This window comes from Chelonia mydas, chromosome 1 (assembly GCF_015237465.2).
Source record: "Chelonia mydas isolate rCheMyd1 chromosome 1, rCheMyd1.pri.v2, whole genome shotgun sequence".
NCBI classification, from domain to species: domain Eukaryota; kingdom Metazoa; phylum Chordata; order Testudines; family Cheloniidae; genus Chelonia; species Chelonia mydas.
In genome coordinates, this window is record NC_057849.1 from 258,916,228 (window position 1) to 258,942,032 (window position 25,805).

At 46.9% G+C, this 25,805-nt stretch overlaps 1 long non-coding RNA gene and 1 pseudogene across 1 annotated transcript; both read right to left on the bottom strand.

Moving 5' to 3' along the window:
• Nucleotides 1-6,808: 6,808 nt before the first annotated feature.
• LOC119565267 lies at nt 6,809-13,519 on the bottom strand. The gene is made up of 2 exons (XR_006290103.1): nt 9,086-13,519; nt 6,809-7,808 (listed from the first exon to the last, which is right to left on the bottom strand). It is a non-coding gene; the product is annotated as an uncharacterized LOC119565267 (long non-coding RNA).
• Nucleotides 13,520-17,497: 3,978 nt separating this feature from the next.
• The window catches only part of LOC119564154, a 28,775-nt pseudogene continuing 20,467 nt past the window's right edge, over nt 17,498-25,805 (bottom strand).

Consider the following 25,805-nt stretch of genomic DNA (forward strand, 5'->3'; position numbering starts at 1 on the left):
TGTTGCAAGGATAGGTTCCTGGGTTAGTGTTTTTGTTGTGTGGTTACTGGTGAGTATTTGCTTCAGGTTGGAGGGCTGTCTGTAAGCGAGGACTGGTCTGTCTCCCAAGATCTGTGAGAGTGTGGGATCATTTTTCAGGATAGGTTGTAGATCTTTGATGATGCGTTGGAGAGGTTTTAGTTGGGAGCTGAAGGTGACGGCTAGTGGCGTTCTGTTATTTTTTTTGTTGGGCCTGTCCTGTAGTAGGTGACTTCTGGGTACTCTTCTGGCTCTGTCAATCTGTTTTTTCACTTCAGCAGGTGTTTATGTATATATATATATGTCTTACTATATGTTCCATTCTATGCATCCGATGAAGTGAGCTGTAGCTCACGAAAGCTTATGCTCTAATAAATTTGTTAGTCTCTAAGGTGCCACAAGTACTCCTGTTCTTTTTGTGGATAGAGACTAACACGGCTCTGAAACCTACCATTTTATAGGGACAGTCCCACTATTCAGGACGTTTTCTTATTATATAGGTGCCTATTACCGTTCCCTCTCCCCAGCCGGATATTTCACACTTGCTATCTGGTCACCCTACCGTCAGGGTTTCTCCTCACTTGGTTGGTTAGTAACCAGTTTTTCCTGAGCCGTCAAGAGGTTGCTTAAAATGGGTTTAACTAGATCTGAGCCCCTCTCTTTCTTATTGGATGATGTTTACAAAGGATTTAAGGGAGACCCAGCTACTGAACCCTACCCAGACCATTATGAAGACAGCTCCCGCTTTCGCTAAATTTTGAAGGAAAATGATTCACTCAGTGAGACAGAAAAATTATCTGCCAGCCCCTGGCCAGGAGCTGAAATCCACTTCCTGCACAGACCACTGTCTGAGGATCTTCTGTGTGGAGAGAAGAGCCCCTTGCACCGCCTTTAAAAATACACTTGTTACAGCCAGGGGAGGTTATTTTTTATGCTATAGAAGGCAACGTTTCTGTTAATGCAATGGTAGGGTGTGAGCTAGGCAACTCCTGATGCCAACTGGCAGAGGCACAGGGGTGCACAGAGTTTGACAGGAAACCCCCTGGATCGGATCGCTGTGAACATTGTGAAAGTCCAGTGGAACAGGGGCTGGACACTGCAGGGTGATGCCCAGGGGGCTCAGGGCTTGGTGTATGTGTGCCTATCCCTGGCCTGCAGAGAGACAGCAGAGCTTGCACAGAGCTAGAGGGGAGTGCTTATGTTGCCTGGGGCTGGTGGAGTTGCAGATAAGGCTCCCTCACACTAAGAGCAGGCGGTAGGGAGGTGCCCTCATGCCAGGCTCAGGCTCTGAGGCCTGGAGAAGGGGTTGGGTGTCAGAGCCTGAGCCCAAACATCTACCCAGCTATTTTTAGTGCTATAGCCCAAGCCCCACAAGCCTGACTCTGTAGCCCCCAGCTCCAAGACTTGCTGCCGCAGCATTTTTTGGCCATATAGACATGTACTGTGATGCTCAGAACGGGGGTCACACAATTTGTCTTCCCAGCAGCACCTCATAGATCCCTAGAGAGTGCTTCTGGAATCACGTTTCTCATCAGGCTGGGCCATGTTTGACTTTAATCTATCTCTGGATATTACAACACAGAGCAGACAGCTTCCCCACCCGCCCCCGCCCCCCGGCTTTGTTAAAATCCAGGCAATGCCCCTGTTCCCTCTGAAATCAATGGCAAAATACTCACTGATTTCAATGGGAACTTGGTTGAGCCCTAAATCTGAGAGTGAGATTGGTTATGTCCTGGGAGAGTTCCATACTCGTTTCATGGAGGTTAGGTCCCTCAATGGCTCTTAGCCAAGATGGTCAGGGCTGCAACCCCATGCTCTGGGTGTCCCTAAGCCTCTGACTGCCACATGCTGGGACTGGATGGGAGGGGATGGAACACCTGATAATTGCCCTGTCCTTTTCACTCCTTCTGAAGCATCTGGCATTGGTCACTGTCGGAAGACAGGATACTGGGCTACACGGACGATTGGTCTGACCCCCCATGGCCATTCTTAGGCCAATCAGAATCGATGCCACTCCAGATCCTCCAGTGGGATAGGTGGAGCAATCTGATCCTGATTTGTAGAGTTGTAAGGAATAAATTACGGGTAGATTCCTCATTTATTCCAATGATGCCCAATATACTCGCAACAGCACTAATATGCTTAGACATGAGACTCATAATGGTACAGTTCTGATGGGTCCCATCAATCCTATCTGCCTTCTGGTAGATCATTTTGATGGTCTCCTCCATCTGCTGTTTCTGCTCAGGGACTTCTTCTCAAAGAATGCCATGTTTTTGACTCTTCCATAGCTTTCTGCAAACTTTCTTATTTCCTCCTTGCTGTTGGGGAGGGGGGTGTTCAAGGAGATGCCCATATGGACAGCAACAAAACAAGCCATAGACGCACTGTTACAGGGCTTTCCCTTCACCTTCTCACTTCCCTGGTTCTTGTCACGCAGACAGCAAGCAAAAAAAGACCAGAAGTCCATAATGCGGACAATGTGATGTTTATTGGGGTTAGTTTCCAAGCAAGCATATTCCGAAGCCCTTCATAACAGTTGGGCTTATCTCTATATGCCGCCAGAGTCTGTTCCCGTGTTCCCTTCCCAACTCTGACGCTGCGGAGCCTTGACCCTGTTTACCTCCTTTCCAGTGCTGACGCCACAGAGCCTTGCCTGTGTCCCTGTTCCCCCTGCTTTAGCGAGCATGATTCCAATTTCCCTTCCACTTCCTGCTTGACCCCAGTTTATATAGTAATATTCTCAGCTACACCTTAACCAATCATTTTACTGAAATTTAACTAATCAATCCTAACATATTGTAACATAATTCTCTAACCAATTATACCCCACTACCCTAATTCATTTACACCTAGCAAAATTAATTATACAGCAGACAGAAACAATTAGAGAACCAACAGATTAACAAAAGAAAAGTGGGGACCATAAAGAAAAAACAATACAGAAATGAGGGTTTCACAACCACAACAACTGATTGCCAGACAGGATGTTATCAAACTAAGTTTTCTTTAACCAGCTTAAGATCTGTTTCTTTAACTGGTGGTGATGGGCACTATCAGGACAGGATCGTCTTCCTAACAGCCCAATACCACCTTATTTCAATGTGACTGGTTTGGAATGTGAGGATGTGGCCATACGCTTCCCAGCTTATGGCTGGCTGCCCCTGCTGCTTAGTCAAAGGCCTTAGCCTAAGAACAAGGCCTCAGACTTTCTTAGTGAGAAGGCCCATACACAGGCGGACTGTGATTTTGATTCTTTGTTTTCATACCCCTGTAATTAGCTACGTGATAAAAATACACCGAAGTTCTTAAAGTATAGGCTTTACAGGTAGGCCTGAATATCTATATTCTAACACGCACACCAGAATGTCCAAGTCTTATCTGTTCATTACATTCGTGAATTAAACAATTAGGTGCCAACATGATGTACAGCATAGAACTGTTTACACTGGAGACTGAGGACCTGATCCAGTCGAGCATTTAAGCATGTGTGACTATGGGACTACTCATGGTCTTCACATTAGGCATGTGCTAAATTCTTTGCTGGACCAGGGCCTCACTTAGCACATTATGGGCCATATTCTCCTCTTACGCACGCCAGTGTACATCAGGAATAAGCCCACGGATGATCTATTTGATGATGGTAAAGCTGATGCAAGTGTTGAATCTGGCCCTCAGTGTGCTCTACACATTCATTTTCCCATCATTTTAATTATTGCATTTTTGAAATTTTTGCTCTAAATTGGCCCTTAATGTCCAGATTTCAATGCTAATTAAAACAAATGTACAAGGCCCAGCTCTCAGGATATGGCACCCTCATTTTATGACACACCATGGGTGATGTGTAAGAGTGCAGCAGGTGAAGGTGCCATAGGACCATTCCTAGGGGTACAGCCTACGTCGTTTCTTCTATACCATCCCTCCTTCCTTGCTGCCACTGTAAGGGGCATGGCCGGGGTGTACTGAGGCCCTACTGATCTCCACTTGTCATACTGGCCCGTGGTTAGTTGGTGTATTAGTCTGCTCTAAATGACGTGAGGAGACAAGAACGCCTCAGTCAGCCCAGGTTTGGGAGAGCACAAAGACTAGCTTTCTGTCCCCCCATTTTGAACTGTGCTGTGCTCTCCTCAGTCATAGCTGAGGACGCGGGCCACGGAGACCATTTCAAACCCCACAGTATTTCTAAGTGATCAGTATGGAAATTCATACTTCATACTCAGAATTCATGCTAGGCTAGGGACTGTAGCAATCAGGGAAGTGGGGATGGGATACAGAGCCTGTCATCCTAGGTCAGTGCTTCCAATCCTGCTTCTCAGACCATTGCTCAGTGGCTATGGGGAGATGAGTGAGTGGCCTCAGTCAAAGTGCTAATAGGCTAGTTATCCACATCACCTAAACAGCTTCACAACCAGCAGGAACTTTGTTGGCATTGTCAGTAGAGAGGACAAGGACTGAGCAAGGCCCATGGAGACTTAATTACCCTCTTGCGCAAACAGCAGGTTCAGATCCAGGCTGAGACACCCAGTATTGACAGGGAAAGGACAGTGATGAGTTTCCATCGATGCCTCTTGTGAAGCCCTGCTCTGTGGAGAATAGCAGACCCCTCAGTTTCCAGAATATGTTGTAACTGGAATATGCTTTACGCAAAAGGGCTCTTGTAAGGTATCATTACAAAGCTTATAGTCTGCTAAGTGTATTCATCCTATTTGTTTGCATGTATTATTTCAATGTCTGGAGTTAGGAGAATAAGATATAAACTTGTATTACTGATGTAAATGTATTAAGTGGAAGCCATTAAGGGTGCTTCCCAATCAAGGACCTGTAAATGGCTCTGTTTACTTGCAAACCTTCTTGGGTACCTGTGGGCCAGCCCTGGAAGAATGGAGGCTGGGCTCTCACAGGACATGTGAACTTGTCTCCTGATACTGGGATCTATCTTAAACCTGGTGCTTTTCCATTTAGAAGGAGGGGTGGGGACCAGAGAGACAAAAGATTCCCGCCTTGAGCCAAAGTTATAAAAAGGGGGTGGAACAGAACAAAGGGGGTTCCAGTCATGAGAAAACCTCTGTTTTCCACCTAAGATGTCTGCTGGAACTAACAAGGATGGTACCAGGGGAAAGGATTGGGCCCAGACTAGGAAGGAGTCTAGTTGGTGGAAGAAGCTTATTGGAACATCTCTGAGGTTGACATATTACCTGTAATCAGTTTCTTAATGCATTAGACTTAGACATGCATGTTTTTGTTTTATTTTGCTTGGTAACTTACTTTGTTCTGTCTGTTAGTACTTGGAACCACTTAAATCCTACTTTTTATACTTAATAAAATCACTTTTGTTTATGAATTAACCCAGAATAAGTGATTAATACCTGGGGGAGCAAACAGCTCTGCATAGCTCTCGATCAGTGTTATAGAGGGCTATTTATGAGTGTACCCTGTATAAGCTTTATACAGAGTAAAACGGATTTATTTGGGTTTGGATCCCATTGGGAGCTGCTGTCTGGGTGCTGGAGATAGGTTACCTGCTGAGCAGTTTTCACTGAAAGCCTGCTGGTTTCGGGGTGTGGTCCAGACCCTGGCTGTGTGTTGCAGCAGGCTAACATGTCTGACTCAACAAGGCAGGGTCCTGGAAGTCCCAAGCTGGCAGGGAAAACGGGCTCAGAGGTAATTTCAGCACATCAGGTGACAGTTCCAAGGGGGTCTCTGTGATTGAACCCGTCACAGTGGCATAGTCGAGCAGGATCTGTGCACAGCTGATTGCTTTGAGACACTGGTAGTGATTTTAAGTGAGTTTTAAGTGTGCTGGCTGGACAGCAGACAAAGTGGTCAGTGGTTTGTTATTTTCTGTTTGCTTATTTCGGGAATGGGAAGTAGGAACAGAAAAACAGGAAAATGAGTGAAAGCAGTGAAGCGATTGCGAAGTTGGAGCTTCTTAGGCTGCAAGGTGCAGAAAAGGAGAGGGGGCTCAGAGGTACTTTCAGCACATCAGGTGACAATCCCAAGGGGATCTCTGTGACCAAACCCATCACAACAACATCCTGTAAAGCAGGGGTCGGCGACCTTCGGCACGCCGCCCATCAGGGTAATCCACTGGCGGGCCGCGAGACATTTTGTTTGTTTGTTGACCGTCCACAGGCACAGCCCCCTGCAGCTCCCAGTGGCCGCAGTTTGCTGTTCCTGGCCAATGGGAGCTGCGGGAAGCAGCGGCCAGCACGTCCCTACAGCCCGCGCCACTTTCCGCAGCTCCCATTGGCCAGGAACGGCAAAGCAACTGAGCAACAGAGATTGGGACAATGGAAGCAAGAACACCAGCATGAGGAGAAGCACCTTGTTGACTGTGAGCAAGAGAGCGGGATAGGCACAACCTGGCCCCACCAGTACCTTTAAATTAGGGATCGTGTTTCTCAAACCTCTAGAAACGTTAGTCTACACAGAAAGCAAACTCTAATAGAGTGATGTGTGACGCTCTCCTTAGCGAACCCAGAACTGTAAGCCACTCTGTCACCTCTCTGCCATAGCCAGAGAGAGCTTTGCTGGAGCTTAAACTTGTGTCCTGCCTCACCTGTCTGTCTGCCTTACTAGCCAACTCCTTGAGAATCTGCCAGTCTAAACTGGCTTTGCAGAGAACATTCAGGGAACCCCAATTCCTGAGTTCCCCAGTGACATGTCTTGGTAGTGTCCGGTCCCTCTCACTGGACAATCACAGAAGTCCGCTGCCACCCGAGAGACACAGCAGCTTGTTGGCTCAACTGAGGATCCACACCTCACTTTAATATAACAGCACTAAGATGCATTTATAATAAAACATGAATAAGTTTATTAATAAAGAACAGAGATTTAAGTGATCTTAAGCAGAGATAATAGGAGCAGAAGATGGTTACAAATAAAACAAAAGAAAACACACTTTCTAGTTTCTACAGTTTAACAGATTATAATCCTGGTCTGAGGCATTTCTCACCTCCAGTCAGTTCTCAGCCTCTTCAACCCACATGGCTGATGGACCCACTTTCCACAGCTTTCAAGAACACTGGCCTCTTTTGCCCCTTAAGGGGTGGATAGCTAAGGGGTCCTCTCCTTTTCTTTTTATAGAGCCAGCACCCAGCCTGTCTCTCTCATATCCTGGGACTGACATGGCTACAACTACACTGCATACTTCTTTTTATAGTCCTGTGCAATGTTCCCTCTAATTTTTTCCATCCAGGTGTGGAATGAATTTTGTTCTGTGCACCAGTATCGAGGTAATGTGTGGATGTGCGCCACCAGTAGGAACAAAAAACCTAGACATAATATATATTTTTTAAAAGTTACCATAGGGCTAATTACTCCAGCCAGGACATCTTAGGCATTTTAGAACTCACGACTGAAAGAATTAAATTTAAGCCTAAGAGAGAAATAAAAATTATGAAAGGCATAGACCAGTCAAAAAACTCAAACAACAGCACTTTGAAAGACTAAAATTACAGAGAACATGTGTGCATTGCAGGAAATATCAAGAAGTAACAACAACAACGTAAGTATGTGTTGGGAGGTGAGTGTAAGAGAGAGACACACATAGGGTGTGTGTGTGTAACTGTGTGAAAGAGACACACGCGCTGCCCCTTTAAGTAGATGGCACGGACAAGTCTGAAGCCGCTTGTTAGGACACAGCAGCAGCCGCCGCCAGCAAGCTCTGTCCCAGGTCCCACTCCTGAGCCCTGCAGAGATGAGGTACAGAGGGGACGGACACCCTGACATCAGAGCCCCCTCATCCACCCGGCTTCTTTCTCTAGGACAAACTTGTTTATCAGCTGCCTCTGCAACGTATTTTAAGACTCTATTACAACACATACATAGATAACTCTCTATACCAACCCATACACACCTCACACAATGCTATCCATGACCAGCGGGTCACCAGTTTTTATAGGATACCTTACAAAACACTGTTTGGCTAAATATTTGGACATCACTGAGTTGAGTGTGCCCTTTGCCAGTTAGCACACAGCGGGTCTTATCTCCCCTCTTACAGGGCTGCAGGAGGGTCAGCCATCGGCACAATTTCCAAGTCATATTCTTGAAGACTCATGTTCCACCGCAGCAGTTTGGAATTAGTGTCTTTGGGTCTATGTACCCAAATTAATGGAGAGTGGCCAGTTAAAGCCCTGAACTCTCTGTTAAAGAGAGATGACCTTAATTGTCCGATTGCCTACTCAACAGCATAGCATCCTTTTCCTATGACAGAGTAATTCTGTTCAGTGGGAGTCAGGGTTTTGCTCAAGAAAGCAAGGGGATGCTTTTGTAACTTTCCCCTGATTGCACTGCTACTGCACCTAAACCAATGTCGGACACACCAGTTCAAACATTTCATGAAAATCAAGACTGGCCAGAACAGGCTTTTCGGACAGAATTTTCGTTTACCTTGTCAAAACCCTGTGGGCAAACCTTTGCCCACACGGCTGTGTTTGGTTTTCTCTTCTTGCACAAGCCTGTGATAGCAGACACAATGTCACTGAACCCCTGCACAAACTGGCAGTAACAAATAACCAAGCCTATGGAAGGCTGGAACTCCGTTTTGGTCTGGGATATAAGCCAGTTAAAAACGGCTTGCACTTTCAAGGGGTCAGGAAAGATTTCCCTGCTCTCAACCAGTGTCCCAAATAAGGAACCTTGGCTGCTCCAATTTCATATTTACAATACTACCACAGCCCTGTGTTTGGGCAATACATTTCCCAAGTGATTCTTGTGCTCTGACCAAGAACTGCTCAATATCGCAAGAGGGTTGATATAAGCTCATCCAAAGTCCTTTGATTGGCAAGCCTCTGAGAAGTGGCTCCTGCATTAATTAACCCAAGCGGTAACATTTTGAATTCATAAAGTCCCAGATCTGCAGATTTCTTCTGCATCGTTTATCTCTCACCTTTCTTTCTTTCTTTCTTTTTATAAATAAACCTTCGATTTTAGATACTAAAGGATCGGCATCGGCATGATTTTGGGGTGAAATCTGAGTTATATAGTGACCTGGGAGGGTGGCTGGTCCTTTGGGCTCAGAAGAACCTTTTATTTAATGAGAGTGCTTGTAAAAACCACTCACCTTTCTTCCTTTACAGCTTCTAACCCATTCAGCATGGCCACATTTTTCCATCCAACCTGAAGAGAGAAGATCTTCCCAGACTTCTCACGGGGCTGTCAAGTAAGAGGGCAAAGAGATAAAAAAAGAAAAACAGGATTAAAGAGAAAAACCAGCTACACAGGCTGTACCTTAACATGAGAGACACTGTAGCATAGTCTGTGGCAGGCAGAGGGCACAGGGGCTTTGACTGCAGAGTGCTTAATCCCTGTAAGGCTGTCGACCCAAGAGGGAATATGCCCAAACCTGCTAGGAGGGATCCACGTTTTCAGATCATGCCGTGCAGATTTGGGTGGGAAGCCAATCAGTGTCCCTCTCCCTGGCCATCTTAATTTCCCAATCGCTCTTTGTCCATAAAGAACATTGCTGGCTTTCAAAGTCCTGTCTCGCTGCACCAATACTCAGCTGTCCATTAGCGTTGGTCAAAACTCAATTTCCAGTTAGCGGGAAATGTTGATGTTTTGAAATTTGTTTCCAGCATGAAAATGAATTTCCCAGACATTGACATTTCCAACAAAGTTCTGTTTTGGAAAGTTTTTGTTTCAAAATGTCATTTTGAAATCTGGACGTTTGGATTCTAATGCTGTTTTGTTACATGGGGCTTTTTTATTTGTATAGGATTACATTTTATCCGTAACATGTCAGTGGTAATAGCGCTCGGAATAGTACTGCTACTGATGTGTTACGAAATAATATAAAAATAATTAGAAATGAAGAACTCGGAAACAAACATTTTCCAAAGTCAACACATTTTCCCTTCAAAAGGCCACCCCCAGGGAATAGTCATCAAAACCAGCATTTCTGGTCTAAAAAACGGTTCAATAAAGACATTCCCACCAGCTCTACTGTACAGCTGTGTATGGGACTGTGACGGGTGGCGGTCGGTCTTCCGAGCCCCTAGGGGCGATGGAGAGCAATGGTCTCCGTGGCAGGCCTCGGCCCCACCTCCCGGGCTTTGGGGAATTAGCAGGGAGGTGCGCCGGCCCGAGTCAGTAGCGCGCCCCTCGGGCAGGGGGGCGCCGGGGTAGGGGAACGCAGGACCACCCAACTCCACTGCGTTCGAGCCCAGGGCCCTGACAGTGGCGGGAGGCGAAGGTCCCGCCGCTGGGTCAGCGGGGCAATCCGCACCCGCTGACCAAACACACCCACCCCACGGTGTAGTTGGGCCGCTGGGCTACTTCCTACCCGGTCTCTCTCAGGCGGGTCGCTCCGGTCCCTCCATCTCCTCCGGGTAATCCGCTGCGGGCAGCTCCGGTTCCTCCGGGTATTCAGCGGCCGGTAGCCCTGGTTGCCACAGGCCTTCCCCCCGGTCAGGTTCCTCCTTGCCCAGGGCTTCGCCTGGGTCGGCAGCAGGATCGCGAGGGAGCAGCCAGCAGCCCGTGTCTGTCTCCCTCCCTGGTGCTCTCCTCACTGGGCAGAGGGCCCCGCCCTTTGTACTTCCTGTCCCACCCTTCCCCTTCCGGGGATTGGCGGAAGCTTGGCCTGGCCCCGCCCACTCAGGCTCAGAGGGTGGCGCTTTACCCTCTGGTTCGGAAGGGAGCCACCCTGGCTCCCTACAGGGACCCATTGTTAAAGTGATGTAATTCTCCAGTTTACACACACCCCTTGGGAGGGTGCGTCCAAGTCCTAGTTTAAGGACCCAAATGAGGAATAAGGCACTTACATTGCGGCTTTCTCAACCATTAGAGTAGTGTGAACTAGTGTCAATGCTTTCTTTATGTTAACATTTACTTTAACAAGTATAGTGAACGATGCAAACTGGTTTACAGTTTTCATATACATATGGTTCCATAATGTATTACTGATCAACAATTAACCAACCACCTACAGTGAGACGGGCATGTCACAAGTTCACATGATGAAAATTAGGGATGGTTTTTGCTTTGCTTTTATTCTGTTTAGCTTTTCTCCTTTTATAGATTGAAATCTTCCTGCAATGCAGTAAATAATAAGTGCAGTTCAGCTGCCACACAAGAACTGGAAACCGATCTGGCATGGCTGCTATCACCAACCCTCTCTGCCAGTCAGTGAAAGGCATCTGTCCCTCTGGCACTTACCTCTGTTAAGGCAAGGCGAGGACATTGGAAATTGATCTGCAGCAAGTTCCCAATGAAAGGGAAGGAGACAGGACCCGGGGGGTAGTTGTTCCATCTCTTTCTGCGCTTCATGTGATCGAAAAGCAGGATAAAGACAGCACAAGAGAGGCCAAGTGTTGTGAAGCTGTTCCAGAAGGATGGGAGCTGGGACCCGAGCCAGGAGAGCAGTTCCATTGTATCTCTCCTCCCTCACTCTGTCCCCCAATACGTTTTTCCCTTTCCCCTCCAACACTTTCCCTATTCCTGTTTCACCTTCTCCCAGTCTGTCTTTCTGTTTCTTTCTCCTGCTTTCTCTCTCTCACTCTCCCCATCCCTCTCTTCCTTTCCCTCCGTTTTTATCTATTTCGCTAGTTATTCTATTCTAGTCACGCCCTCTCTTCTAAGAATGAAGGGCCATAAGCCTACACAGGACTTTACAAATAGCAAAGTGCTGGGCTGTGTAGTTATTGTTTCTCTTCAGCTCCTCCCCAGACCTCGTAGGAGTGGTGATGAAGGTGTGCCTGTCCCCACTTTACGCAAGCCATAATTTTACACAAAATCTGTAGGAGGAGTCACAGCTGGGGGCCGATCTTGTGATAGTTGGAGTCAAAAAATGTACCGGTGAGGACTCTTGATTCCATCCCACTCTCTCCACCGCTCCACTTCAGCAACAGAATTAGCTAAAAAGGAAGAGGTTTGATTGGCTTTGTTACCTCTGACAGCACTATCTCGGGTTGTTGTTTTTAATATATGGCTGCTCATCCCTGTGGTAGCTAACCATCACAGTGGCACTACTTAAGAAGGATCTGAGTTATCCATGACTGGAATTACAACAATTGAACATCAATCATTAATAACATAACTTAATTACAACCTAACTTTTTCAAAATCATTTATGCACATGTTTTCTAGGAGGTTTAACTACATAGAAATGTGTGTCTTACTCTGTTATTACGATCGTTCAGTCAAAGTAAAGGTGAACCAAAGTGCTGCATTCCTTAAAAGCTCACTTTTGATTGATTTTAACATTAACTAATTAAATTTGACTTGTAAATCCTCAGAGAAGTCAGTCAGTACGGTCAGCCCTGTGGCCTGAAGCTTAGGAAAGAAGGAAGGTAACAGAGTCAGCTCTCTGCTGGAGAGCAAGAGGAGTGGACTGAGCAAAGCAGCACCACATTTACATATGAACTTCAGATAGTTTGGGGACATAGGGGTATAACTTGGCTGAGTTTTGAACTTGCGGCCCATATTTGGGAGATTACTCTGGTGGGAACGATCTGGGCAAAGCCTGAACAATGACTGAGTACAGGGTCACCCAGAAGAAGACTGATGTTTGTCACGGTCAGGTAAGAGCCCTTGGACAGAAGGAGGCCAAGTTCCAGAAAAAAGAGAGATTGTCCGTTCTTGGTTAATTGCTGGGACTGCTTTCGTAGGGGTAAGAACTCTAAGGGGGCTCTTAGATCACTGATTCCCCTGGTACCATAACAAAACAAAAAATAAAATCTGAGCGGAAAGCTACAGTTGCCTGATATGGGCAGAGCTCAGCAGTGGTTCTAGTCATAGAGCAAGTGGAGGACAGAACCCCTCTGCAGTTCTGGTCACCTGGCCAGCAGTGAGTGGAGCAAAGTGGCAACTGGTTTCACCTACAGCTTGCAAGCAGACTGAGAGCTGCTGTGGGGACTATGGTGGAAGCAGAGGAGTCTACAGCATCCGTCTACACTGGCCTAAAGACTTTGGTGAGGTCTCTCTGTCCTAGCTACTGAAACTGTTATAGCAGGAGGTGGTAGAGCAAGCAGGTATGGATTTGCCTATCAAAGGCGCCTAGATTGGATATAGGGGCCCAGATTACTGAGTGGGGACCCGAGCCAAAATTAAGCAAATTGTAGCAAATCATCTAGAAAGAAGGCGCTGGCCCTTGCTGCTGCCGATGCCATTGGCCGAAGGGTTACAGTACTCAGTGCCCTAAATTTGGCGAAGGTACATTGTATTCCTCGTACATAGCAAAGAGGTTTAGCTTTAAACTTTAAAGTTCTGCTTTAAGCAAAAAACTCAATTCATTCTTAACTATGAAGTTACAGTCTGGGAATCTTGGACCTACTGAAGTCAAGGTCAACCCCCAACTGATTTCGTAGGTCAGGGTTTTACTGCAAGTCTCCATAACAAACATAAGAGCTTCCACATGACTGCTCCGGTGAGCCTGCATTTTGTGAACTCATGGAGCACCAAACCTGAGCCGTCCTTTGTAGGTGATACATCTGAGGAATTGTCACACATTGAAGTGTCATTAGAGGAGGATTTGGAATTAATTGATAAACTGAACAGTAACAAGTCACTGGGACCAGGTGGCATTCACCCAAGAGTTCTGAAAGAACTCAAATGTGAAATTGCAGAACTATTAACTATGGTTTGTAAACGGTCCTTTAAATCAGCTTCTGTACCCAATGACTGGAAGATAACTACTGTAACACCAATATTTAAAAAGGGCTCTAGAGGTGATCCCGGCAATTACAGACTGGTAAGTCTAACGTCAGTACCGGGCAAATTAGTTGAAATAATAGTAAAGAATAAAATTGTCAGACACATAGAAGAACATAAATTCTTGGGCAAAAGTCAACATGGTTTCTGTAAAGGGAAATCATGTCTTACTAATCTATTAAAGTTCTTCGAAGGTGTCAACAAACATGTGGACATCGAGGATCCAGTGGACATTGTGTACTTAGATTTCCAGAAAGCCTTTGACAAGGTCCTTCACCAAGGGCTCTTACGTAAATTAAGTTGTCATGGGATAAGAGGGAAGATCCTTTCATGGCTTGAGAACTGCTTAAAAGACAGGGAACAAAGGGTAGGAATAATTGGTAAATGTTCAGAATGGAGAGGGGTAACTAGTGGTGTTCCCCAAGGGTCAGCCTTAGGACCATCCTATTCAACGTATTCATAAATGATCTGGAGAAAGGGATAAACAATGAGGTGGCAAAGTTTGCAGATGATACTAAACTGCTCAAGATAGTTAAGACCAAAGCAGACTGTGAAGAACTTCAAAAAGATCTCAAAACTAAGTGATCGGGCAACAAAATGGCAAATGAAATTTAATGTGGATAAAGGTAAAGTAATAAACATTGGAAAAGATAACCCTAACTATACATACAATATGATGGGGGCTAATTTAGCTACAACTAATCAGGAAAGAGATCTTGGAGTCATCGTGGATAGTTCTCTGAAGAGGTCCACGCAGTGTGCAGCGGCAGTCAAAAGAGCAAACAGGATGTTAGGAATCATTAAAAAAGGGAGAGAGACTAAGACGGAGAATATCTTATTGCCCTTATATAAATCCATGGTACACCCACATCTTGAATACTGCACACAGATGTGGTCTCCTTATCTCAAAAAAGATATACTGGCATTGGAATAGGTTCAGAGAAGGGCAACTAAAATGATTAGGGGTTTGGAACGGGTCCCATATGAGGAGAGATTAAAGAGGCTAGGACTTTTCAGCTTGGAAAAGAGGAGACTAAGGGGGGATAGGATAGAGGTATATAAAATCATGAGTGGTGTGGAGAGAGTGAATAAGGAAAAGTTATTTACTTGTTCCCATAATATAAGAACTAGGGGCCACCAAATGAAATTAATCGGCAGCAGGTTTAAAACAAATAAAAGGAAGTTCTTCTTCACTCAGTGCAGTGCCAACCTGTGGAACTCCTGGCTTGAGGAGGTTGTGAAGGCTAGCACTATAACAGGGTTTAAAAGAGAACTAGATAAATCCATGGAGGTTAAGTCCATTAATGGCTATTTGCCAGGATGGGTAAGGAATGGTGTCCCTAGCCTCTGTTTGTCAGAGGGTGGAGATGGATGGCAGGAGAGAGATCACTAGATCATTACCTGTTAGGTTCACTCCTCTGGGGCACCTGGGATTGGCCACTGTCGGCAGACAGGATGCTGGGCTGGATGGACCTTTGGTCTGACCCAGTATGGCCGTTCTTATGAGGCATGACACCATAACCAGAGCTAGCACAGAAGCCAAAACACACAACTACTCAAGGTTATGGAGAAGAGTTTGCCTTTTGGGACCTTGATTGCTCGAATTCTCTTGCAATATCACTGAATACAGGCTGAGGAGAATGTAATGGGCTGGACACACAGCAAAAGCATTGCAGTCAGACTTTAGGTGCATAAGGCACTTCAAGGTGGAAAGATTTATTTGTTTAGTTTATTACTCAGTGTTCCTGGAATGCTAATTGGGCCTTTACACAACAATAAGCAGCACTAGATGTGCACCTACCATCTCCAGGAACGCCGGCTCCATGTGGAGCTTAAGGATGATCGTCACCACTCTTGGGTCCAGACCATGGCCCCAAGCCAAGACTGGTAGGACTGAGTTTTGAGACCCAGAATATCCAGAATTTGCTGCAGAACTTCAGAATGAGACCTCCAGAGTGAGCTATCCCCAATATCTAATCACCACCAAAAGCATGGACATTGGCCCGGGGGAGCTGACTAACCTGGAGAGTTACTGGACTGGGAAGTCCACAGTGGGTGCTGGTGTAATGGAGGTGGGCGTAACTATACAGCGTGCACCCACAGGGATGTGACCAGTGTGGCTGAGATCATAGAAGGCTACAACTGGGCATCCACAATGAACCCATGTGTCCATTCAGCGCTGCCTTTCCTGCATCAGGGCCGGATTTAGGGGCAGGCAACCCAGGCGATCCTAAGATGCAAAGTTATCATCTTATATGACAGGGATAAATCATGCATGTAAATCGTGCATCCAAGTCATGAAATGGGCTAGAAATGCAATAAAAGATAAGGTATTCAAAAGTTTAACAAATGGGGGAGAGGGGCGGGGGGCACCGAAGACTCTCCTTGCCTGGGACGCCATTTGTCTAGGGCTGGCCCTGCCTACAATATTAAATAAAGAGTTATATACCTAGTGTAATGACAGGTTTCAGAGTAGCAGCCGTGTTAGTCTGTATCCGTAAAAGGAACAGGAGTACTTGTGGCACCTTAGAGACTCACAAATTTATTACAGCATAAGTTTTCGTGAGCTACAGCTCACTTCATCGGATGCATTTAGTGGAAAATATGATGGGGAGATTTTATGTACACAGAGAACATGAAACAATGGGTGTTACCATATAGACTGTAACAAGAGTGATCAGGAAAGGTGAGCTATTACCAGCAGGAGAGTGGGGCGGGCGGGGGGGGGAACCTTTTGCAGTGAAAATCAAGGTGAATAACTTAGGCTTGAATAAAGACTGGGAGTGGATGTGTCATTACACAAAGTAAAACTATTTCCCCTTGTTTATTTCCCCTCCTACTGTTCTTGTAAACTGCTGGAAATGGCCCACCTTGATTATCACTACAAAAGGTCCGTCCACCCCCTCCGCCCTTTCCATCTGGGAGTCTTAAGGATCCCTCTGTCCATCCCTACTCTTTTGGGTATTCCCCCGTTGCAGCTGACATTTGCCTGTCATGGATGAGACAGGATTCCCTTTGAACTCCATTAAGACTAGTCCTTCCTTAGGGTGCTGCTGACTAATGCGGAGGACTTCCTGCCCAACGAATGGAACACAGTGCCTCCAATGCAGTAACGTTTACCAGCATACAGTCACATTCCTAACTAGGTGTAAGGGTGTCCCCTTTTCTCTGGCCGATATGCCTGCGATCCCAGGAGGAGGAATTGTGGAATAAGGAGCCTCTACACTAGGTATAAAGAAAAGGAGGACTTGTGGCGCCTTAGAGACTAACAAATTTATTAGAGCATAAGCTTTCGTGAGCTACAGCTCACTTCGTCAGATGCATACAGTGGAAAATACAGTGGGGAGATTTATATACACAGAGAACATGAAACAATGGGTGTTACCATACACACGGTAACCAGAGTGACCAGGAAAGGTGAGCTATCACCAGCAGGTGAGCGGGCGGGGGGAGGGGGGAACCATTTGTAGTGATAATCAAGGTGGGCCATTTCCAGCAGTTTACAAGAACAGTAGGAGGGCAAATAAACAAAGGGAAATAGTTTTACTCTGTGTAATGACACATCCACTCCCAGTCTTTATTCAAGCCTAAGTTATTCACCTTGATTATCACTGCAAAAGGTTCCCCCTGTCCTCCCCCACCCGCCGCGCTCTCCTGCTGGTAATAGCTCACCTTTCCTGATCACTCTTGTTACAGTCCCTATGGTAACACCCATCTAGTCACACAGCCCAAATCTCCTTCGTACAGTAACACAGAGCACGGACTTGATATGAAGCGCCAGAGGCAAGCAATTTTCAAGAACGAAAGAGACAGGAAGTAATAAACATTAAAGAATAAAATAGTCCTCTTTTTATTAACGTAATTTTACTATTTTGTATACAACACTCAAATTATAACAATCCTTTGCAAGGGCAAATTACAGGCTTATCGTGGAAAAAACACAATATTTTGAGGCAAATTAGTGGCAATTCCTCCCATAGTCACTTTACTCTAACAGAAGAGGTTTCTATTCCAAAGAAACTGTGTTAACCCTTTTCCGGGCTGAAAGTGAAAGGAACGTGTATAATGGAAGAAGGAAGGTGTCGTGTACGGGCATAGCGTAATATCCCTTTAAATAGTTTGTGAGCCTTATTGTTCCATTCCCCATGTGCTGGTTTTTTAGAAGTTGCCAGAACCCAACCAGAGCAGCAGTGTGTAGGTGGAGGAATGCCTGGCATGTTGCGTATTTCCAATAAACACGTGTTTGGACCCCACTGTACACACGTGGTTCCCTCATATTATGTTTGTGTAAAGAGAAAAAGATAAGATCAAAACTGGAATTATACTAGGCAAACTGTTTGGTCCGAGGGCCACATCTGGGAATAGAAATTGTATGGTGAGCCATGAATGCTTACAAAATTGGGGTTGGCGTGCAGGAGGGGGTGCAGGCTCTGGGGTGGGGCAGGGGATGAGGAGTTTGGGGTGCAGGAGGGTGCTCAGGGCGCGGATCGAGGGGTTTCGAGAGAGGGAGGAGGATCAGGACTGGGGTAGGGGGTTGGGGCGTGGGGAGAGCTCAGGAGGCGCAGGCTCCGAGCGGCGCTTACCTCAAGCAGTTCTCGGAAGCAGTGGCATGTCCTTTCTCCGGCTCCTACGCCGAGACATGGCCAGACGGCTCTGCACGCTGCCCCATCCGCAGGCACCGCCCCTGCAGCTCCCATTGGAGTGTGTAGGAGCCGGAGAGGGGCCATGGCGTGGCTTCTGGGAGCCGCAGACACAACACTAAGGCCAGGTCTACACTACAGGCTTATATCGGTATAATTATGTCGCTCAAGGTGTGAAAAATCCACACCCCTGAGCGACATAGTTATACCAGCCTAACCTCTGGGTAGACAGCGCTGTGTCGTCAGAGCTTCTCCCATCGACACAGCTAACGCCTCTCAGGGAGGTGGCTTAACGATGCCGACGGGAGAAGCTGCCCCGTTGGAGTAGGAGCATCTTTCAGCTAAGCACTACGGCGTTCCTCAAATATATGAGGGGAACTCGGCAGAAAACAGCACTTATCTTGGGACAGCTTGGATCTGGTAGGGGTGGGGCCTGAGTGTCGCAGCAAAGCGTCCATCCTCTCGAGGCCTGGCCTGGCCCTCAGGGAGACGGATGGTGAAGTGCTGCAGGAGGCTGGTGAAGAAGAGGAAAAGCTCCGTCCTGGCCAGTTGTTCCCCCAGGCAAACACGACGACCTGCAAGCATGGAAGTGAGAAAAGAGGGAGGAGTCAGAGAGGAGGAGGAGGATACAACACCACATGTAAATGACTAGTCACTGAAGGAGTAAGACCCGTACTGCGCACCCACAGGTTGGAGTGAACAGAGAATCTGCCTCCATATGCAGCAGATGCTGAGTCTCCCTATTCCCAGACCCTGTGTGAACAGGAACAACTAGGAAATACTTCTCCAGACCGACCAATGTTCTGTTTAATCGATTCCCTGTCTCTGATGGTGGCCAGGACCAGAAGCTTGGAGAGGGGAATTACTGCCTAGTCAGCCTGACTCAAAAGGGTCAGAGACACTCTAATGCACAGGACTAAATCTGCAGCTGGTTAAATTGGCATAACTCCTTCGATGTAAAAGGAGCTGTGGTAATTTACACCAGCTGACGATCTGTCCCATACGCTCTTTGTGGAATTCTTGCCTTGTAGAATCTACATGGGCAAATAAATGCCTTTTGGATAGAGAAATCTGAGGTGGAACAACATGCCCATGCTACCAGGCAGGAGATTCTGGTTCAAGTGCGATCTGGGGACATTGGTTTCCTGGACTCGAGGCAAATACAAGTGATGCATCTTCACCAATGACCCATCTCAGGCTAAACCACTGCAGCAAGCCTTTGCAGTACTCGTACAAACAGGATCACCTCACCGCCAGCCCGAAAGACTTCACTGGTGCCATATCTACTCCCGCAGCCACTGCAAAATCCTTCTCTTGTCATAAAGGTTCCTAACGACCAACACCCCCATCTTCCTCTTTGGACTGTTCTCTTTGAAGATAGTAAAATGAATCTTTGAAGTCTATGAGCTGATACCTGAAGTGAATGAGTTACGGGTCAGACCATGTTATGAGCTGGGTGAAACCGTGTGTGACACAGGACCACAGAGGGTTACACAACTAGCCAGCTAACTGACCCAGACTCAACCTTTAGAAACGTATTAGTAGATAATGATTGTTTTGTTGTGCATTTAGATCAGGGTGGACAAACTTTTTGGCCCGAGGGCCACATCAGGATGTGAAACTGTATGGAGGGCCAGGTAGGAAAGGCTGTGCCCCCCAAACAGCCTGGCCCCTTCCCCCTATTCACCCCCTCCCACTTCCCACCCCCTAAATGTCCCCCTCAGAACCCCCGACCCATTCAACCCCCCCTGCTCCTTGTGCCCTGACTGCCCCTAGGACCTCCTCCACCCCAAACCACCCCCCGGGATCCAACCCCCTATCCAACCTCCCCCGCCTGCTCCCTGTCCCCTGACTTCCCCAACCTATCCACACTCCTGCCCCCTGACAGGCCCGCAGGTCTCCCACACCTATCCAACCCCCTATGCTCCCTCTCCCCCCGAACCCTATCCACACCCCCACTCCCTGACAGGCCCCCCAGGACTCCCACACCTATCCAACTTCCCCCTGTTCCCCGACCCCTGTCCGCCCCAGAACCTCCACCCCATCCAACCGCTCCCTGCTCCCTGTCCCCTGACTGCCCCCCGGGACCCTCTACCCAACCCCACCACGTGCGCCGCCACCCACTTTCCATGACCCTCAGAGCAGCAGGAGCTCACAGCCCCACTGCCTACGTGGTGGCACCACTGTGTGGCTGGGGGAGTAGTGGGGGAGGGGCCGGGGGCGAGCCTCCTGGGCCAGGAGCTCAGGGGCCGGGCAGGACGGTCCTGCGGGCCAGATGTAGCCCGCGGGCCGTAGTTTGCCCACCTCTGGTTTAGATACCTATTGTTAGAGTTTGACAGTGTAACCAAAGGGCTCCTGTCTATCGCTGTCAGAGATCAAAAGGAGATGTTAACATTTAGATGAACTGTCAATGTAGTAATAGCACTGTCTTCATTTCTCTTTGAAGTATGTAGTAAACTTCCTGTAAATGGCAGGCAATGGGCAGTTGCCTTACATTAATCCATGCAGCTAATTAGCAATGGTGCTTAGGAAATAGGAGGTTACTTCAAGACCACTACTGGTCACCCAAGGACTGCACGCTGTCAAGAGGCTGCTGGACAACTATAAAAAGAACTCTAGGGCCCTGAGCCTCTTATCTCAGATCTGCTTAAGCTTCATCAGGGGAAGTTTGAGTCACAAGACTGAGGTCTCCAGCTCCATTCTGGATCACCCTGATCTTGGCTATTGGACTTTGGACAAGAACCTGAAAAACTGATTCTGGAAAGGACTCTCTGAAATTCTAGAGCTCACCCACTCTACTATGAAACTGACCTAAGAACTTTGTTCATATCTGTACGTATAATGATCTTTTAACCAATACTCTCTCTCTTTTTTCTTTTTTAATAAATCTTAGTTTTGTTAATAAGAACGGGCTGTATGTGTGTATTTGGGTAAGATCTGAGATATTCATTAACCTGATGGGCAATGTGTCCGATCCTTTGGGATTGGTAAACTTTTTATACGATGATATTACTGAATATCTTGTTCATCATATAAAAAGTAATCCTCATCATATCTGACTTGGGTGTCTGGGTGGGAGCTCAAGGATGGGTTGCTTTCAGGGAACTGTATTTTGGCTTCTGAGTAACCAGTAAGGTATTGTATTGTAGAAGCTGTTTTGTTGCTGGCTTGGTGAATCTAAGTATTACAATAACCACTACTTTTGGGGATGGTCTGCCCCATTCTTTGCAGTTTGCCCTAATTGAGCAATGTCAGCATGCCCCCCTCCCTGGTACCCCGGTCACACTTTGTTATGGGTTGACTCAAAACCTCATTCAAACTCATGTGTGAACATGCCTGTCACTTAAGATACTTGTAAGAAATACTTATGGGGTCACACCTAATACAAGGCCGAATAGAATCCGCCCAGAAACTAGCATCAGGTGGGTAGGGAGTTCCACTTGGTGTTGTGACCAGGATGTGGGGGGAGTGGAAGGGGGTTGTGAGTCTGTGAGAGAACACACACAAACTGAGAACAGACAAAAACAGAGAGAGGCAGAGACAAAAGCAAGAAGGACAAGCAGTAATAGCCTGTGAGCGCAGTGAGACCCTAGAGAAAAGCTTTTGGGTCTGTTGGCAAAAGAGGCTTTGGGCCATAAGCCAGGAAACTGCTCCTTTTGTTACTGTTCCTCCTGAGTTCAGAGGAGCAGGACTTTGTACATTCCTTATGAATAAACAAGACTGCATCAAAGAAAATACCTGGCTCCATCAATTTCTACTTCCAACTGGAATGTCCCCAGGGCCCTGAAATTTGACGAACATAAGAACAGCCATAGTGGGTCAGACCAAAGGTCCATCTAGCCCAGTATCCTGTCTTCCAACAGTGGCCAATGCCAGGTGCCCCAGAGGGAATGAAAAGAAAAAGTAATCATCAAGTGATCCATTCCCTGGCACCCATTCCCAGCTTCTGGCAAACAGAGGCTAGGGATATCATCCTGCCTAATAGCCATTGATAGACCTAGCCTCCATGAATTTATCTAGTTCTTTTTTAAACCCTGTTATGGTCTTGGCTTCACAACATCCTCTGGCAAGGAGTTCCACAGCTTGGCTGTGCGTTGTGTGAATAAATACTTACTTTTGTTTGTTTTAAATCTGCTGCGTATTAATTTCATCCGGTGATCCCTAGTTTTTGTGTTATGAGAAGGAGTAAATAACACTTCCTTATTTGCTGTCTCCACACCAGTCATGATTTTATAGACCTCAATCATATCACCCCTTACTCTTCTCTTTTCCAAGCTGAAAAGTCCCAGCCTTATTAATCTCTCCTCATATGGAAGCCGTTCCATATCCCTCATCATTTTTGTTGACCTTTTCCAATTCCAATATCGCTTTTTTGAGATGGGCCGACCACATCTGCACGCAGTGGTCAAGATATGGGCACACCATGGATTTATATAGAGGCAATATGATATTTTCTGTCTTCTTATCTCTCTCTTTCTTAAGGATTCCCAACATTGTTTGCTTTTTCTGACTGCCACTGCACACTGAGTGGATGTTTTCAGAGAACTATCCACAATGACTCCAAGATCTTTCTTGAGTGGTAACAACTAATTTAGACCCCATCATTTTACATGTATAGTTGCGATTATGTTTTCCAATGTGCATTACTTTGCATTTATCAACACTGAATTTCATCTGCCATTTTGTTGCCCAGTCACCCAGTTCTGACAGATCCTTTTGTAGCTCTTCACAGTCTGCCTGGAACTTAACTCTCTTGGGTACTTCCGTATCATCTGCAAATTTTGCCACCTCACTGTTTACCCCTTTTTCCAGACCATTTATGAATATGGTGAATAGGACTCGTCCCCGTACAGACCTCTGGGGGGCACCACTATTTACCTCTCTCCATTCTGAAAACTGACCACTTATTCCTACCCTTAGTTTCCTATCTTTTAACCAGTTACTAATCCATGAGAGCACCTTCCCTCTTATCCCATGACAGCCTTTGGTGAGGGACCTTGTCCACGTGCTTGTTGACCCCCTCAAAGACTTCTAGTAGCTTGGGGAGGTGTGACTTCCCTTTACAAAAACCATGTTGACTCTTCCCCAACAAATTATGTTCATTTATGTGTCTGACAATTTTATTCTTTACTGTAGTTTCAAGTAGCCATTCAGCCATTGGAAAGGGGCAACACTATTATCTAGTGTGGCTGTTGAGCAAATAGGAAAGGCAGAGGTGTTGTGCTTTGTGCTGCTAAGGTACAATACTGAGCTAGCTAACAAAAGTCCATTCTTGAATTCTGTGAGGCTCTAGACCAGCAGGTCCCAATTTTTTTTCCGGAGTGACCCCGTTTTAATGAAGTATTTCTGTCCAGAATCCCAGACTACATGGAGGAGCAAATGGTGTCCTCTGCACTGCACGATCTCAGACACACCGTAAGTGTGAGCTCACCCCTTGTGGAGAATGCCATTTTGCTCTACAAAATGGTGTCCCCCACCCGGTGTGACCGCCTACATATGCTGCATGCGAGGTCATGCTGTACAGAGCAAAATGGCATCCTCTGCACACAAAGGATTGCCACGATCCCATGTGCTGATGGCGCGGCCCCATTTGGGGTTGTGAGCTATGCTTTGGGAACCGCTGCTCCAGAGAGAGTGAAAGGCAGGCACTGACAAAGGGTGCAGGGGAAACTCTGATTGCACTGCAGTTTGGCACAAATGGAAGGTGGCTGCTCAATTGCCTGTTTACAGACTAAAATAAAATCATAAAATGAAAAACAAAAGTGGCTTTTAACCAAGGATACGTCCACACTTCGGTAGGTGTAATCTCCAGCTCGAGGAGACGTGCCTCCATTAACTCTGAGCTAGCTAGTGTGCTAAAAAGAGAAGTGTAGCCATGGGGGTGCAAGCAGTGGGAGGGGCTAGCCACCTGAGTAGGTACCTACCATCTTCGACGGGATCATCCTCAGGGCGGCCAGCCCCTCCCATTGCTCACGCTGCAGTGGCTACGCTCCTACATGCTATCACCGAGTTAGCGTGGGTATGTGTCCCCAACCTGGAACATACACCCCAGTCTGAAGTGTAGATGCACCCGCTGAGCCAATACCAGAGTATCCTGGAAATGCGTTAGAAGCTGCCTAACTAAGTTTGTGTCACATTTTTTCTTTGATGGGACCTCAACCCCTCTCTGCCACTGAAACGGTTGGCTGCATTGAAACAAACCTAGAGAGCACCAACCAGTCACTGGGAAAGGTTCTGTGGAAAAGCTATAATCCTGCTCAGTGCATAGACCCTCCCGTCGAAGCCCTCATGGCTCACACTGCTGGGACTCCTGGGCTGCACTCGTACAAGCCTGGCAGAGGCAGTGGCCCACTGGTTCAGGCTTCCCACTGCTGTTGATGTGGTGACCAGAAGGGTTAGGACAACCCTACAGACCCTCCACCAGCCACAGCTGGCCTCCTTTGGTGTGTATCAGAGAATCAGTAGTTCCCTCTTCCCATCTCTCTCGTGAGTTGAGAGCATAAGGGAAACTGGGAACATTCATTTCCCTTTTATCCCCGACTGATCCATGTAACCCATTGCAGTGGTCCCAGAGCCTCCAGTAACAAACGCCTTCCTTTGATCAGGGTGCCTTGCAACAGATAAAGAAGCATGTGGGACACAGCAATTTTGATCATGCTTTAACAGAAAGCCTTAACTACGACCTCATCCTTTTCCCAATAACACACACCTCACCTGCGTGCACATTGTTTCTAAACAGATTCCTGGGCTTGTAGTTAAGGTTTTCCTTAGAGTGCAGAAGGGATTAATGTGTTGCATTCAGTATGTCCCTGTGTCTATTGGAGTATGAAGTAGTTTCTCTGGGGAGATGCAGCATGCTCATGAAGAACAGGCCCAGCTCAGCACTGACTGCACTGATCTTCCCCTTGAGGAAGCTGCTCTCATGATGAGAGGGACATCTTGCTTTAGAGGAGACTCATTTTCCCATAACTATAGTGGGTCACATCTCATGCACTGTGCCTCATTTCCACAGGGACGGCCTCTGCCAGCTGCTCCTCCCCTTGGATTTACCTGCAGAGAAAGGCAGGAAGGCCTCTCGCTTCACAAACTGCCCATCTGCATCCAGGAAGTGCTCCGGGTAGAACTGGTGCGGCTTCTCCCAAACCGTTTCATCCTTCAGCACCGAGGACAAGTTAGTGATGACTGTCGTCCCCTGATCCACCCCAGAGAAGGAACAGGGTACATAAGAGTTGTCACACCAGAACAGGCCAGTCCCTCTGCATTCAATATCCCATCTCAAGCACTGGCCATTGTAGGACGCTTCAGAGGAAGGCACAGAACCCAGCTCAGGTACCTCATTGTATAATCTTATAGCACAGTGGAGTGGGACGCTTTCAAGGCCCCAGCCAGTGCACAGCATATGCTCTGAAGCCCTTGTCCATTGCATGCTAGCTAGACTAAGAGTATGCAAGGGGTGTTTTCATGGTCTAATGAGGTTCAGGAGATGAAAATTCC